The sequence below is a fragment of the Solanum verrucosum genome, unplaced genomic scaffold, assembly GCF_900185275.1.
Source record: "Solanum verrucosum unplaced genomic scaffold, falcon-dt-bn FXZP01000189.1, whole genome shotgun sequence".
Classification (NCBI taxonomy): Eukaryota; Viridiplantae; Streptophyta; class Magnoliopsida; order Solanales; family Solanaceae; genus Solanum; species Solanum verrucosum.
Genome location: NW_026020814.1, coordinates 383,536 through 398,938, shown reverse-complemented (window position 1 = coordinate 398,938; position 15,403 = coordinate 383,536).

The following is a 15,403-nucleotide window of genomic DNA, read 5'->3' as shown; positions in this document are numbered from 1 at the left end:
TCCGGATTCGAAGAGATGTGGATATCTCTTCTTCATGTCCTTCTCAGCTTCCCAAGTAGCTTCCTCAACAAATTGATTCCTCCAAAGAACTTTGACTGATGCTACCTCTTTTGTTCTCAACTTGCGAACTTGGCGATCTAGAATCTGAACTGGAATCTCCCCATAAGACAAGCTATCCTTGATCCCAATATTTTCGGTTGGCATGATCAATGAAGGATCGCCCATACACTTCTTCAACATAGAGATGTGAAATACCGGATGAACCGTGGCTAACTCTTGTGGTAGCTCCAACTCATAAGCTATCTTACCTACCCTTTTTGATATTCTGTAAGGGCCAACATATCGGGGACTAAGCTTCCCCTTCTTACCAAATCTCATAACACCTTTCATGGGTGAAATTTTCAAATACACCCAATCATCTACTTCAAACTCTAACTCCTTTCTCTTAACATCAGGGTAGGATTTTTGATGACTCTGCACTGTTATCAACATTTCTTGAATCACTTTCACCTACTCTATAGCTTGATGAACTAAATCAGGTCCTATCAACCCAGCTTCACCAACTTCAAACCATCCAATAAGAGATCTGCATCTTCTCCCATAAAAAGCTTTCTAAAGAGCCATTGGGATGCTAGAATGGTAACTGTTGTTATAAGCAAATTCAATAAGAGGTAGGTGATCATCCCAATTTCCCTTGAAATCAATCACACAAGACCTCAACATGTCTTCTAAGGTCTGAATAGTGCGCTCTTCTTGCCCATCTGTCTGAGGATGAAAGACAGTACTTAAGTTCGCCTTTGAACCCAAACCTTTTTGGAATGACTTCCAAAAGTGTGCAGTAAATTGTGCATCTCTGTCTGAAATAATGGAGACCGGAACTCCATGGAGTCTAACCACTTCTTGAAGATACAACTTGGCATAATTCTCTGTTGTATGGGTAGTCTTTACCGGCAAAAAGTGGGATGATTTTGTCATTCTATCGACAATCACCCAAATAGAATCGTGCTGGCTGCGAGACCTTGGTAAACCTGTGATGAAGTCCATATTAATCATCTCCCATTTCCATTCTGGAAGTTCTATGTTTTGAGCTAAACCACCGGGCCTTTAATGCTCTACTTTAACTTGTTGGCAATTCGAACACTTAGCAACAAATTCTGCAATGCCCTTCTTCATACTACTTTACCAATAAACCTCTCTCAAATCGCGATACATATTTGTGGAACCTGGATGAATGGAATAGCTGGAGCTATGAGCTTCCTCCATGATCCGCTCTTGGAGTTCATCCACTCTTGGTACACACAACCTACCTTGATACCTCAATATGCCATCTCCCCCTTGTTCAAAAGCCAATACTTTTTGCTTATGAACATTTGCCTTCAGTTCAAGTGAAATAAGATTTTGGTCTTGCTTCTCTTTTACTTCTGACACTAATGATGATTTAACCCCATTCATCACCACTACCCCTTCTTCGGTGGAATCCATTAGTCGGACTCCCAGACGTGCAAGTCTATGCACATCTTTTGCCAACTCTCTTTTTTCTTCCTCAACATGGGTGGTACTACCCATAGACAACCTACTTAAAGCATCAACAACAACATTAGCCTTACCTGGATGATAAAGAATACTCATGTCATAATCCTTGAGTAATTTTAACCATCTCCTTTGTCTGAGATTAAGCTCTTTCTGAGTAAACACATACTGGAGACTCTTGTGATCAGTGAGTACATCAACATGAACACCATACAAATAATGACGCCATATCAAAGCAAACAATATGGCAGCCAACTCTAAGTCATGGGTTGGGTAGTTCTTCTTATGAATTTTCAACTGTCTGGAGGCATAAGCTATAACCTTGACATTCTGCATTAACACACAAGTCAAACCAACTCTAGACGCATCACAATACACAAAAAAGCCTTGCGTGCCTTCTGGTAAGGGGGGCAATAGTCAACCTCTTTTTCAATTCCTGAAAGCTTTCCTCACAAGCTTCAGACCATTGAAACTTTACTGTCTTCTGAGTTAACTTGGTCAAAGGGGATGAAATAGATGAGAACCCCTCTACAAACCTTCTGTAATAGCCAGCCAACCCCAAGAAACTCCTTATATCGGTTGGAGATGTGGGTCTAGGCCAATTCTGCACTGCCTCTATCTTTTGGGTATCAACTCTAATTCCATCACCGGAAACTATGTGGCCCAAGAACGCCACAGATTCAAGCCAAAACTCACACTTAGAGAACTTGGCATATCACTATTTATCCTTTAAAGTCTGGAGAACTATTCTGAGATGGCTAGCATGATCTTCCTCATTCCTCGAATAAATTAGAATGTCATCAATGAAAACGTTAACAAACATATCTAAATAAGGCTTGAATACTCTATTCATAAGTTCCATGAACATTGCGGGTGCATTGGTTAAACCAAACGACATGACTAGAAACTCACAATGACCATAATGGGTCTTGAATGTTGTCTTGGGAAGATCACACTCCCTTACTTTCAACTGATGGTAGCCAGATCTGAGGTCAATCTTAGAAAAACAAGAAGCACCCTCAAGCTAATCGAAAAGATCATTAATTCTCGAAAGAGGATACTTGTTCTTGATGGTAACCTTGTTCAACTGACGATAATCTATACACATTCTAAGGGAACCATCTTTCTTTCTTACAAACAAGACCGGAGCTCCCCAAGGTGAGACACTTGGTCGAATGAAACCACCCTTATCAAGGAGATCTTTCAACTGCTTTTTAAGCTCTTTCAATTCTGCTGGTGTTATTCTATATGGCAAAATAGAGATAGGATGAGTATCGAGAAGAATGTCTATGCCGAAGTCTATTTCTCTCTCAGGAGGGACTCCTGGTAGATCATCTGGAAAGACTTCTGGAAACTCTTTTACTATTGGAACTGACTGAATGAGAGGTATCTCAACACTAGAGTCATTAACTTGAACTAAGTGATATACACAACCCTTAGAAACTAAATTTCACACCTTAAGGTACGAAATGAAACGACCCTTAGGCACTACTGAACTACTACTCCACTCTATGACCGGCTTAATAGGAATCTGGGACTTGACAACTCGAGTTCTACAATCTATTGATGCATAACAGGCATTAAGACAGTCCATGCCTAGAATGACATCAAAATCTACATGTGTAGCTCAACTAAATCAGCCATGGTAATCTTGTGATTGATGGAAATGACACAGTCACGATAAACTCGCTCCACTAGAATAAACTCCCCAACAAGTGTAGAAACACAAAAGGGTTCATAAAGTTTCTCAGGAAGAACATCAAAATTATTTGCAACATAAGGGGTTACAAAAGATAAACTTGTTCCTGGGTCTAGCAAAGCATAAACATCTAAAGTAAAGACTTTGATCATACCAGTGACACCATCTGGAGAGTTCTCCTACTCTTGGCGACGTGATCGCATAGAGACGGTTTGCTCCTCCGCTAGTATCGGATGTAGCTCCTCTAGGTGCAGCCCTGTCTGGTGGTGCAACTGATGAAGATTGGGATCTATTGCCCTGATTTCCACTACCTTGCATGTTTATGGCACTCTTTCATGAAGTGACTCTCTTGTCCACACTTGAAACAACCTGATTGGCCATCACGACACGTACCTGAGTGGGTTCTACCACACTTAGCACATGCAGTAACCCAATTACCTCCTTGTGCTACACTACCCTGAGACTGCACAAGTCTAGCTTTGAAGTTCTGTGAATTCTGACCATTATACTCACTTTTGTTTCTGGGTGCAGGTGCACTAGCAGATGATAGAGCAGGTCCCTTTTGCTTTTGTTGAAAGGACGAACGATTCACATTACTTTTCTACTGCCTGGATTCACTCCCTGTTTTAGCCTTCTTGTTTCTAAACTCTTCCCTGGCCCTCAGCTTTTCTTCCTCAACCTGCTGCACATAAGTGATCAACCTCTCAATATCCATGTCCCTAATTAGCATAGCTGCCCTGCCCTCTTTGCTTGACAGACGGGACAACCCAGCAATAAAAAGACTCATTCTACTCCTTATCTCTGCAACCATCTCTGGAGCATAACGGGATAGTTGGGTGAACTTCAGCACATACTCATGAACACTTAGTGACTCCTGCTTTAGGGTAAGAAATTCTTGTACCTTAGCCTCTTTCAGTTCTCAGGGGAAGAAACGCCCCAAGAATGCCTCCTCAAAACAAGCCCAACTCGCAGGTGGTGCATCCTCAGCTCGGTTCTTCTTCCCTTGATTGAACCAAGTCCTAGCAACATCCTTCCATTAATATGCAACTAGTTCTACTCGCTCAGCATCGACAACATGCATAACATCAAATACCCTCTTTAGCTCCTCAATAAGGTTCTCTGGATAATTAGTAGTGCTCGAACCAGTGAAGCTTGGAGGGTTCATCCTCAAGAACTCACGAATCCTTGAAGTGCCAGCCTCTTATTGTCTAGAACCTCTTTGTTGCCCAACCTGATTAGTCACAGCTTGACTTAGCATCCTAATTGATTCTTTGAACTCATCGTTAGTGACTTCCCCTTGAGGTTGCACTTCAGGTGCATTTGGTAACTCTTACTCCTCAACATTACGCCTATCAGGACGACCTCTGATAGCTCTTCGTGGAGGCATAATTATCCAAAAAAATGCAAAAGCACGAATTAGAAGGAAACTTTTTAGAGATCAAACTCTAACGCACGAAATGAGTAAGAAGGAAATGAGATAATTCCTAAATGTTGCAGCCTCCTAATTATAGATGTGACGTGCTTCACACTGATAACTAGGACTCTACAGACACGACTTCATAGACTCCCTAGGACTCTTGAACTCTGGGCTCTAATACCAAGTTTGTATAGCCCCAAGCCTACACCTGGGTGGAACTGGCACTCAAGAACCATTGCTGGCCCCAAGTGAACCCTTGGCCTGGCTTACTTACTCAACGGAAGGCTTAAACTTAAGAAATACATCCCATGCAATAATTTTAAAAGATAATAACTTAGCCAAAATGGCAACTCAAGTCTTAAACGTATACAACTGAAATGAATAAGACTAAAGAACTATAACTATCTATCTATGAAGCCTCTAAAACAAAGAGAGATGTCGGGACAAGTCCCCCGATCATCCTAACAATGAAATATTGAAAGCAAAGTAAAAAGAGTCCTCTGAAATGCAAAGAGGCTCACCAACTGACTCTGAGTGCTTAACTGGATCAACGAGGCACTGTGTGATGATCCTGCTTACATGTGTCTGCATCATAAGATGATGCACGCCAACTAGCATCAGTACATTGAATGTACGAGTATAAGAGTTGGAATGCTAAACACAACATAGGCTTGAAAAGAATCTGAAAGGAATACTTACCTTGGCTTTACTCAACTCCTAAATAACTTAACTCAATATAAAGCAATAAAACATATGCAATATATAGAAAGCTTGTAAAAGAGTGGAAAACAACTTAGTTTGCTAAAGAAAATGCAAAACAAACTCAACTTTAATCATATAATAAAGTAATATAATTTCTGTGGGAGTTTTTCTAACCGACAACCACCACTATAAGCCTAATTGGTGATACATCGCCTTGCCCACGCTGCCAGAACTGTCCTATACTTTGTCATCATATATAACGCCTTAACTAAGTGGATCCACTAGTTTATGCTAAAAAGCACTTAAGGAGTCATCTAAAAAGTATGATCCTTTGCTACCCATGATGGCTACATGGTTTATGGAGACTTGAGTTAATATGAACTCGCATCCCCATAACGGTGCTCAATACTACTCCCAAAATATACTTAGCTCATGCATTTTTAAAATAACTTCTTTCTTTGGCTTGAGATAATTACTCAAAACTTAGCTTAAAAGCTCTCTTGGAATCGATGTTCCCTTTCTTGCTCAAATGTGAAAACATTTTAAACTCTTTGGTAATACATAGTCCCCATATACTTTTTGAATAAATGAACTTCAATCTTTACTCTTTACTTAACTTGAACTTTAAGTTTTAAAACAAAGTTAAAACGTTTGTGAAAGACTTTTGAAAACTTTAAGAACTTCTCTTGACTTGCTTCTTAACTTCTATCCTTGACTCTTAACTTTCCTTGAATTGAATTATGGATTCAAGGTTCATGATATCATATTTATGGATGATTTCATGATGTTTAGATGTACCTAAGAGTGTTGGAATCAACTAGAAAACATAGGTACATTGCTAAGGAACTACTACGGGAAGGTGGGGGAGGAATGGGAAGAACCGGCATCCCTGGCGCTCTGTGAGGTGCGGGAGCCAGCCCTTGAAGTTCTAAACTGACTTGGGGTGCTCTGTCTGGTGCGGCGTCCTAGAGTTCAATGTTCAGAGACCCCTCTTTGGGGCTCTGAGAGGCGCGATGCCCCAAGACCCTGCCCAGGTGTTCCCCGACTTTTCTTCTCCGTTTTTCATCTCTAAACCCTCTAATTTCACTTAGTTCTTTCCCCAAACACTTAGAATCATTTATACCCTCAATATATAACATATTCAACTCGAAATTACACCCGGAAACAAGATTCAAATCTTAAGAAAACTCCAACAATACAACCCACAAGAATTCAAACGAATTTCATCAAGAACTCAAAGGATTTACTTTCAAATCTAATAAACTTCGCTGAATTGAATCATGATTGGCGCGTGGGTGAAATAACCCAATGCTATGTGATCTTACATACCTCATGGGGATTAACCTTTGATGAAATTCACAAGCGAAAACCTTACGAACGACGATCTTTGGCTCTTTTCTCCTCTTCTCTCCTCTTGCGTTCTTTCTCTAGAAACCCTAACTCTAATTTGTAAAGTGTAAACTGAAAAGACCCTTAGAAATATTACCAAAAATGAATTAATTAAGTTGGGTATGTAGATATCTTACTCATACGAACTCGAAATCACACAAACTTGGTTGCGTTGGAAAGATTATTCCAAGATATTTCATATGATATCTGGAAGCACACCTAAATCATCCTGAGCTAGGAGTTATGTTCGTTTGAAGTTGACCAAAACTCATTCTTAACTTAACTTAAACAAATTTCCAGATTTTCATTATTTCCAAATATCACTATTTCCAATTCTTGACTTCTTCCTAGTTATTTCAATTTGCGAGATGTTAAAAATGATGGATGCCATAAATCATGTCTTGATTGTATGATTATGAGAATGTACTTTGTGATTGTGATTGTGGCTTGTTGAATGGATCAGGTGTTGCATTCCGACACATTAACTTGGATCAGTTGCCACGTTCCGGCATAAATATGGGATTGGTTTCCACGTTTTGGCATAATAATTGGATTGAATACCACGTTTTGGTATGCTAACTATTTGGGTTTGGGTTTCATGATAGGACTAATGAGTTGACATAATTGTGTATCTTGAAAAATGTGAAATTATACGTTGTTCTTAAATGATGATAATATTGTATATGTTCGATGTATGCATGTTATTGTATTATTGTATTGACTTATGTATGTTGCACTTAGTGGGATAGTCACGTGAACCTACCAGTACACTGTTGTTGTGCACTAATTCTGCACTTGCACTTTCTTTGTTGAGTACAAACGATCTTCCGGCGGTTATTGACAGACCTCGCTTAGAAGATCAGTGATCGTCGATCGAATTCAAGGGTGATCCAGTTCTTCCAGGGTGCCATGAGTTCTCCTTTCGCCTATGTCCACATTTTGGACATAGACTTTTCTAGTTAGTTATTAGTTCATTAGTTTGGGGTCGTAACCCTTCTTTATAGACTTATAGATCTTGTTAGATATTTTGGTACACTGACTTTTATGTTCTAGGTGTATTTTTCCGTATTGTTTAGTTGTTAGGTCATTTGGAAGTTTATGGGAACTTCATTTTTTAGCTATTTAACTTGCTTCCGTAACTTAAATGCCTTAGTATTTTGGTTGAGTTATTAGTTTGGGTTCCCATCGGACGGTTAGTGTGGGTGCCAATTATGATGGTCTGCGTCGTGACAAAGTTGGTATCAGAGCCTAGGTTCATTGATCTCGATGTATCAAAACGAGTCTAGTAGAGTCTTGTGGAACGGTACGGAGACGTCTGTACTATTTTTTGAGAGGCTATAGGACATTAGTAAATCTCTCTGCTTTCTCTTATCTCTTTTCGTGCTATAACTTAATTCCAATTGGTATCTGGCGATTCAAATTGGTATCTAACCTCTTTCACTTTTTTGTCCGCAGATGGTTAATACTAGATTCAATGGTGTCAGGTCGGTAGCTCCCATCAATGCTCCAGCTGAGGCATCTACAGCGAGAGGTCGTGTTCGAGGCAGGGGTAGATGAAGAGCTAGGGGTAGAGGTCGAGAAAGGGCAAGACCTACTTGGGATGGAGCACCGGTTGGAGATGCTCCCAGAAGTAAGACCCCTCCTACCCATCATGATGAGATAGAGGAGAATATAGAGGTTGAGGATAAGGAGAATGTTGGGCAAGAGAAAGAGGTGCAGGCTGAGACTAGAGGTATTCCTCATTTGGACCCAGTGTTAGCTCAACAGATTATATCATTCTTGAAAGGGTTGGTTGGTTCTGGAGTGCTTCACTCTGTTCAAGCAACTCAAGATCCTACTAATCCCCCTATTGCTAGCACTACGCCCAAGGTGGGTGGGACTGGAGGTAATGATGCTTTCTTCCGTCCTTTGAGCATGAAATGTTGACTATGTTTTTGAATCTAAAGCCTCATGTATTTCTTGGTTCTGAAAGTGAGGATGCTTATGAGTTTATTTTAGACTTCTATGAGAGGATTCATAAGTTGGGAATTGTCCATCAGCATGGGGTTGAGTTAGAATTTTTCAACTTCAAGGTAAGGCTAAACAGTGGTGGAGAGTTTACGTGGAGTGCAGATCTTCAACCTTACCCCCACTCTCTTGGACCTAATTTCATGCTCTGTTTTTAGAAAAATATGTGCCTAGGACTTTGAGAGATCGCAAGAAGGATGAGTTCATGGCTTTGGAGCAAGGTGGTATGTTTGTGGCTGCTTATGAGGCCAAGTTCCATGCTTTGTCTAGATATGCTACTCAATTGGTGACTACTAAGGAGGAGAGGATCCGTTTATTTATTAGGGGATTAAACTCTGAGTTGCAGGTATTGTCTGTTCATATGACCTCTGTAGGGAGGATCTTTAATGAGGTAACTGACGTTGTTAAGAAAGTGGAGGTGGTGAGATGAGACATTCAGGCTAAGACATTGGCTAAAAGGGCCAATAACTCAGGTAACTTTCAAGGTTCTTACTCCAGGGGATTCGGAAGGCCAACGCTTGCAGCTAAGCCAATTCAGTCTGTTATGCCCGCTTCTACAGGTAATTACTTGGGAACTTCACCTCATAATTTGATTCAGGATAGCCAGAGAGTCGCACCTTCAGCGGGCAACATGCCATCTTTTGATCATACATGTTACAACTGTGGAGAACCTTGGAATATAAGAAGAGATTGTCCCCACCCGCGTATGATGGATGCTGCACAACAGCAGACTAAATCAATAGTACCTGCAGGAAATGATAATAATGGTCAAACGCATCCACAAGGTGGGCGAGTAAGTAATCAACGAGGTCGTGGGGGTAGAGGAAATGGTAACACAGGAAAATGTGTAGCACAACCAGGCAGGGAAATAACTCGTCAAGATGATAGGGCTCAATGTTATGCCTTTCCAGGCAAGAGTGAGACAAAGGCATCTGACACAGTGATCATAAGTACTATTCTTGTTTGTGACCGGATGGCTAATGTGTTATTTGATTCGGGTTCCACTTATTCTTATGTATCCGTGCAATTTGCCTCATAATTTGCTATGATTTGTGATATACTTTATGTCCCCATCCATGTTTCTACCCCAGTTGGAAAGTCTGTCATAGTCACCCATGTCTATCGTGCTTGTCCTATTTTGTTTAAGGGTTTTCAGAATTGGGCTGATTTGGTGGTTTTGGATATGACTGATTTTGATATAACTTAGGCATGACTTGGTTGTCCCCATGTTATGTTGTGCTTAATTGTAATGCTAAGTCTGTAACTCTAGAAATTCCGGGATGGGAAAAGTTAGAGTGGGAAGGGTATACAAGCCTAAGCAAGCTAAGATCATATCCTCCTTTTGGGCTAGTAAACTGGTAGAGCAGGGTTGTTTGGCTTATTTGGCTCATATTCGGGATGTTGAGGTTGAGTCTGTTTTTGTGGTGTCAGAATTTAGAAAAGTGTCTCCTAATGATTTGCCTGGTATGCCTCCATATAGAGAGAGATTTCTGCATTAATTTAGAATCTGGTACTCGCCCCATTTCTATCCCTCCATATCACATGGCTCCGACATAATTAAGAGAGCTTAAGGCTCAAATCCAAGAGCTTCTTGATAAGAGATTTATTCATCCTAGTGCTTCCCCATGGGGTGCTCCAATTTTGTTTGTTAAGAAAAAAAATGGTAGTATGAGAATGTGTATAGATTACCGGCAATTGAATAGGGTCACTATTCAAAACAAGTGTCCTTTGCCTCGAATAGATGATCTTTTCGACCAATTGCAAGGTGTATCAGTTTTCTCCAAGATTGATCTAAGGTCTAGCTACCATCAGTTGAAAATTAGGCCTGAGGATGTGCCCAAGACGGTGTTTAGAACCCGTTATGGTCACTATGAGTTTCTAGTTATGTCTTTTGGTTTAACTAATGCGCCTACAACTTTCATTAGTTTGATGAATGGGGTGTTCAAGACATTTCTTGATTCATTTGTTATAGTCTTTATTGATGATATTTTGGTCTACTCGAAATGTGAGGAAGAGCATGCCGACCTTCTTCGTAGTGTTCTGGGTGTTCTTTGGAAACAAAGGTTATATGTGAAATTTTCTAAGTGTGAATTTTGGTTGACTTCTGTTGCATTTTTGGGACATGTAGTTTCAAAAGAAAGGGCAATGGTAGATCCCCGAAAGATTGAAGCAGTTAAGAATTGGATTCGACCAAGTTCTGTGACTGAGATTAGGAGTTTTGTGAGGCTTGCCAGTTATTATCATCGATTTGTGAAGAACTTTGCTTCTATTGCCACTCACTTGACAAATTTGACCAAAAAGGAGATACCATTTGAATGGACTGAAAAATGTGAGGAGAGTTTTCAAAAGCTCAAGACTCTTTTGATCACCGCACCTATTCTAGCACTACCGATTGAAGGTAAAGATCTTATTGTTTATTGTGATGCTTAACATTCTGGTTTGGGTGTTGTGTTGGTGCGAGATAAGATTGTTATAGCTTATGCATCGCGTCAATTAAAGGTGCATGAGAGGAACTACCCAACACATGATTTGGAGTTGGCAGTAGTAGTGTTTGCTCTTAAGATCTAGCGACATTATCTCTATGGGGTTAAGTGTGAGATGCATACTGATCATTGTAGTTTGCAACATGTGTTCTCTCAAAAAGATCTGAATTTGAGATAGCGAAGGTGGATGGAGTTACTTAAAGATTATGATGTCACCATTCAATACCATCCGGGCAAGGCTAATGTAGTGGAAGACGCTTTGAGTCGAAAAACGGTGAGTATGGGTAGTTTAGCTTGTTTGAGTGTATCCAAGTGACCCTTGGCTAAGGAAATTCAGACCTTGGAGTCTAAGTTCATGCAGTTAGGCATCTCATAAAGAGGTGGGGTGCTAGCTAGCATTGAAGTTAGGGCCACGTTTATTGAAGAGATCAAGGCTAAACAATTTGAGGATAAAATTTTGAATGAACCTAAGAAGAAGACTGCGATTGGTAAGGCACAAGAGAGCACTCTTGATGAGGAGGGTGTGCTCAATTTTAAAAGAAGAGTCTATGTTTCTAGAGTTGATGACTTGATTCAGAAATTGTTGACAGAATCCCATGGTTCGCGATATTCCATTCATCCGGGTGTGATCAATATGTACCGAGATTTGAAGCAAATTTATTGGTGGTCGGGCATGAAGAAGGATATAATGGAATTTGTGGATAAGTGTCAAAATTGCCAACAAGTGAAGTATGAACACCAAAGGCCTGCAGGTTTGCTTCAAAGAATGCCAATTCTGGAATGGAAGTGGGAGAGGATAGCCACAGATTTTGTGGTTGGTCTTCCCAAGACTTTGGGGAAGTTTGATTCTATTTGGGTAGTAGTTGATATATTGACTAAGTCAGCCCATTTTATTCCGTTAAGAATAAATTATAATACTGAAAATTGGCTAAAGTTTATGTGAAAGAGATAGTAAGGTTGCATGGGGTGCCCCTTTCTATCATCTCAAACCGTGGTACCCATTTCACATCCAAGTTTTGGAGGAAGTTACATGATGAATTGGGCACACAACTCACTTTTAGTACAACCTTCCATCCACAGAGACAGGCAGTCAGAGAGGAATATTCAAGTGTTAGAAAACATGTTGAGGCTATGTGTGATTGATTTTGAAGGACATTGGGATAAATTATATCTTTGTGTGAATTCTCCTATAATAATAGTTATGACTTTATCATTGATATGGCACTATTTGAGGCACTTTATGGGAGGGGATGTAGATAACCCATAGGATGGTTCAAGGCTGGAGATGTGAAACCTTTGGGGGTTGATTTAGTGAAGGATGCTCAAGATAAGGTGAGGAGTATTCAAGCTAAGCTCTTAGTTGCCCAAAGTAGACAGAAGAAGTATGCAGACCATAATGTAAAAGATATGACATTTCAGACTGGTGAGAATGTTCTTCTTAAGGTATCACCCATGAAATGGGTGATGAGATTTGGCAAGTAGGCAAACTAAGTCCGCGATACATTGGTCCCTTTGAGGTTCTTGAATGTGTAGGGCCAGTGGCTTATAGATTGACTTCACCTCCTAATCTATCTGGAGTTCATCAGGTATTCCATGTATCCATGTTGAAAAGATATCATGGTGATGGGGATTACATCATTAAATGAGACTCATTTCTGTTAGACAAAGACCTTAAATATGAGAAAGAACTGATTGCAAATCTTGATCGTGATGTGCGTAAGCTAAGGACCAAGGAGATCAAGTCCGTGAAAGTTCAATGGAAACATCTTCCAGTTGAGGAAGCTACTTTGGAAATCAAGAGGGACATATGAGACAAGTGTCCCCAATTGTTCGTCAATTCAGGTGCTACTCAATTCTTTCTTTAGCCTGCTTTTCCTAAGTTTGTCACTCGAGGACGAGTGATGGGTAAATTGGTATCTATTGTAACGACTTGTTCCCGTCGTAATAAAAAAGCCAACGGGGAAATATTTTGGGTCGGAAAACTTTTTCGTAGTAACTTGGAATTTTCCAACCTAGTCCATATTTGGATGAAATTAGAGTATGTGAGATCTAGGGAAATCTTGTAGCAATTGGGTGATCTAATTATGAATTCGATCACATAAGTAGATAGCTAAGACGTTAAGGAATGCATACGGCTTTACGAAATTGAATTCCGGTGAGTAGGACTCCCGAAATTGATCTTGGCATGAACGGGTAATTTTTGAGTGTCGTTGGTTGAAGGTATGTTGTAAAATGGGGTCTTGGAATTATTAAAATAACTCACTGTTTAAATTTGTACAAGCCGCTTTTGCAGGGATTTCTGTCGCTAGGGCAGGGCCGCTGTAGCAGGCGAGTGCCGCCATGGAGGGGCAGCCACGACTTAAAGTCGGAACTAAACCCCTAAAATGTTTTATTCTGTAATTTTCGAACTTGAGAGCAAAGGAACGAATCCAGGATACTTCTCGACCATTTTTCACCATTATTGAGGCTAAAGGTAAGGTTTTAGCACCCCGAATCTATTTTTTGATCCGTAGAACGTAATCTAATAGGTAGTTATTGATGGGGGAGGGTTTTGATCTGGAAATTATGGTGGAAACATCTCTAATTGGGATATTAAGATCAAGGGTTTGATCTAGGGTTGATGGGATTGTTAGTAATTCGAGTAATTAGTGATTGTTTATTGATTTCCATATTATTATGATTGTTTGTAGACCAAGATCAAGCGAAACGAATCCGGAAAGGGAAGAATCAAGTTTCTTAGGATTTCAAGCTTGTTTTGAGGTAGGTGATGGTTGTGATTCTATGATTGTGTGATGTATGTTTGTTTTTGCTTCATTATGATATATGTATGTATGTGAATGTTGCATTATTGATCACATTAATTGTAAATGAGGATATATGAATGATGAATGCCATGAATCATGACTTGATTGTATGATTATGAGAATGTACTTTGTGATTGTGATCGTGATTGTGGCTTGTTGAATGGATCGGGTGTTGCGTTCCGACACACTAACTTGGATCGGTTTCCACGTTCTGACATAAATATGGTATCGGTTTCCACGTTCCGGCATAAACATTGGATCGGATACCACGTTTCGGTATGTTAACTGTTTGGGTTTGGGTTCCATGAGAGGACCATTGAGTTGACATATTGTATATCTTGAGAAATGTGAAATTATATATTGTTCTTAAATGATGAGGATATTGTATATGTTCGATGTATGCATGTTATTGTATTGTTGTATTAACTTATGTATGTTGCACTTAGTGGGATAGCCGCGTGATCCTACCAGTACACTGTGATTGTGTACTGATTCTGCACTTGCTCTTTCTTTGTTGAGTACAGGGCATCTTCAGGCGGCTATTGACAGACCTCGCTTAGAAGATCAGTGATCGCCGATCGAATTCAAGGGTGAGCCAGTTCTTCCAAGATGTCATGAGCTCTCCTTTCGTCTATGTCAACATTTCAGACTTCGACTTTTCTAGTTAGTTATTAGTTCATTAGTTTGGGGTCATAACCCTTCTTGTTAGACTTATGGATCTTGTTAGATGTTTTGGTACATTGACTTTCAGGTTCTAGGCGTATTTTCCACATTGTTTAGTTGTTAGGTCATTTGGAAGTTTATGGGAACTTCAGTTTTTAGCTATTTAACTTGCTTCCGTAACTTAAATGCCTTAGTATTTTGGTTGAGTTGTTAGTTTGGGTTGTAGTAATGGTTCTCCCACCTGAGGGTTAGTGTGGGTGCCAATCACGATGGTATGGGTCGTGACAGTTCGTTAGTTCGTTTATCGTTAAGCTGTTACAATAGTAAGTTAATAAGTCACATGGTGACTCAATTAATAATTCTTTTTACGGCAAGTCGTTCAACATTTTTTTGTAACTTCAAAGTCAATCAACTACATATTCTTATTATAGAAAGTCACTTAACCTTTTTTAATAATCTCAAAGTCACTCAACTATGAATATTTTACCTATAAAGTCACTCAACTATGAATATATTAACTTTTACAATAATTGAATATTTTTCTTCTTAACATCCTTAGAAAAAGAACCGCGACAAAAATTCCAAGAATCCAGTTAAACTAGATAAGGCATGCCCGTGCAAGGCATGGGCCGAAGTTTAATTTAGGATATGTTATTATTCACTACTTGATATGCTAATTCTACAAGACAATATATCATTTGAAGGTAAG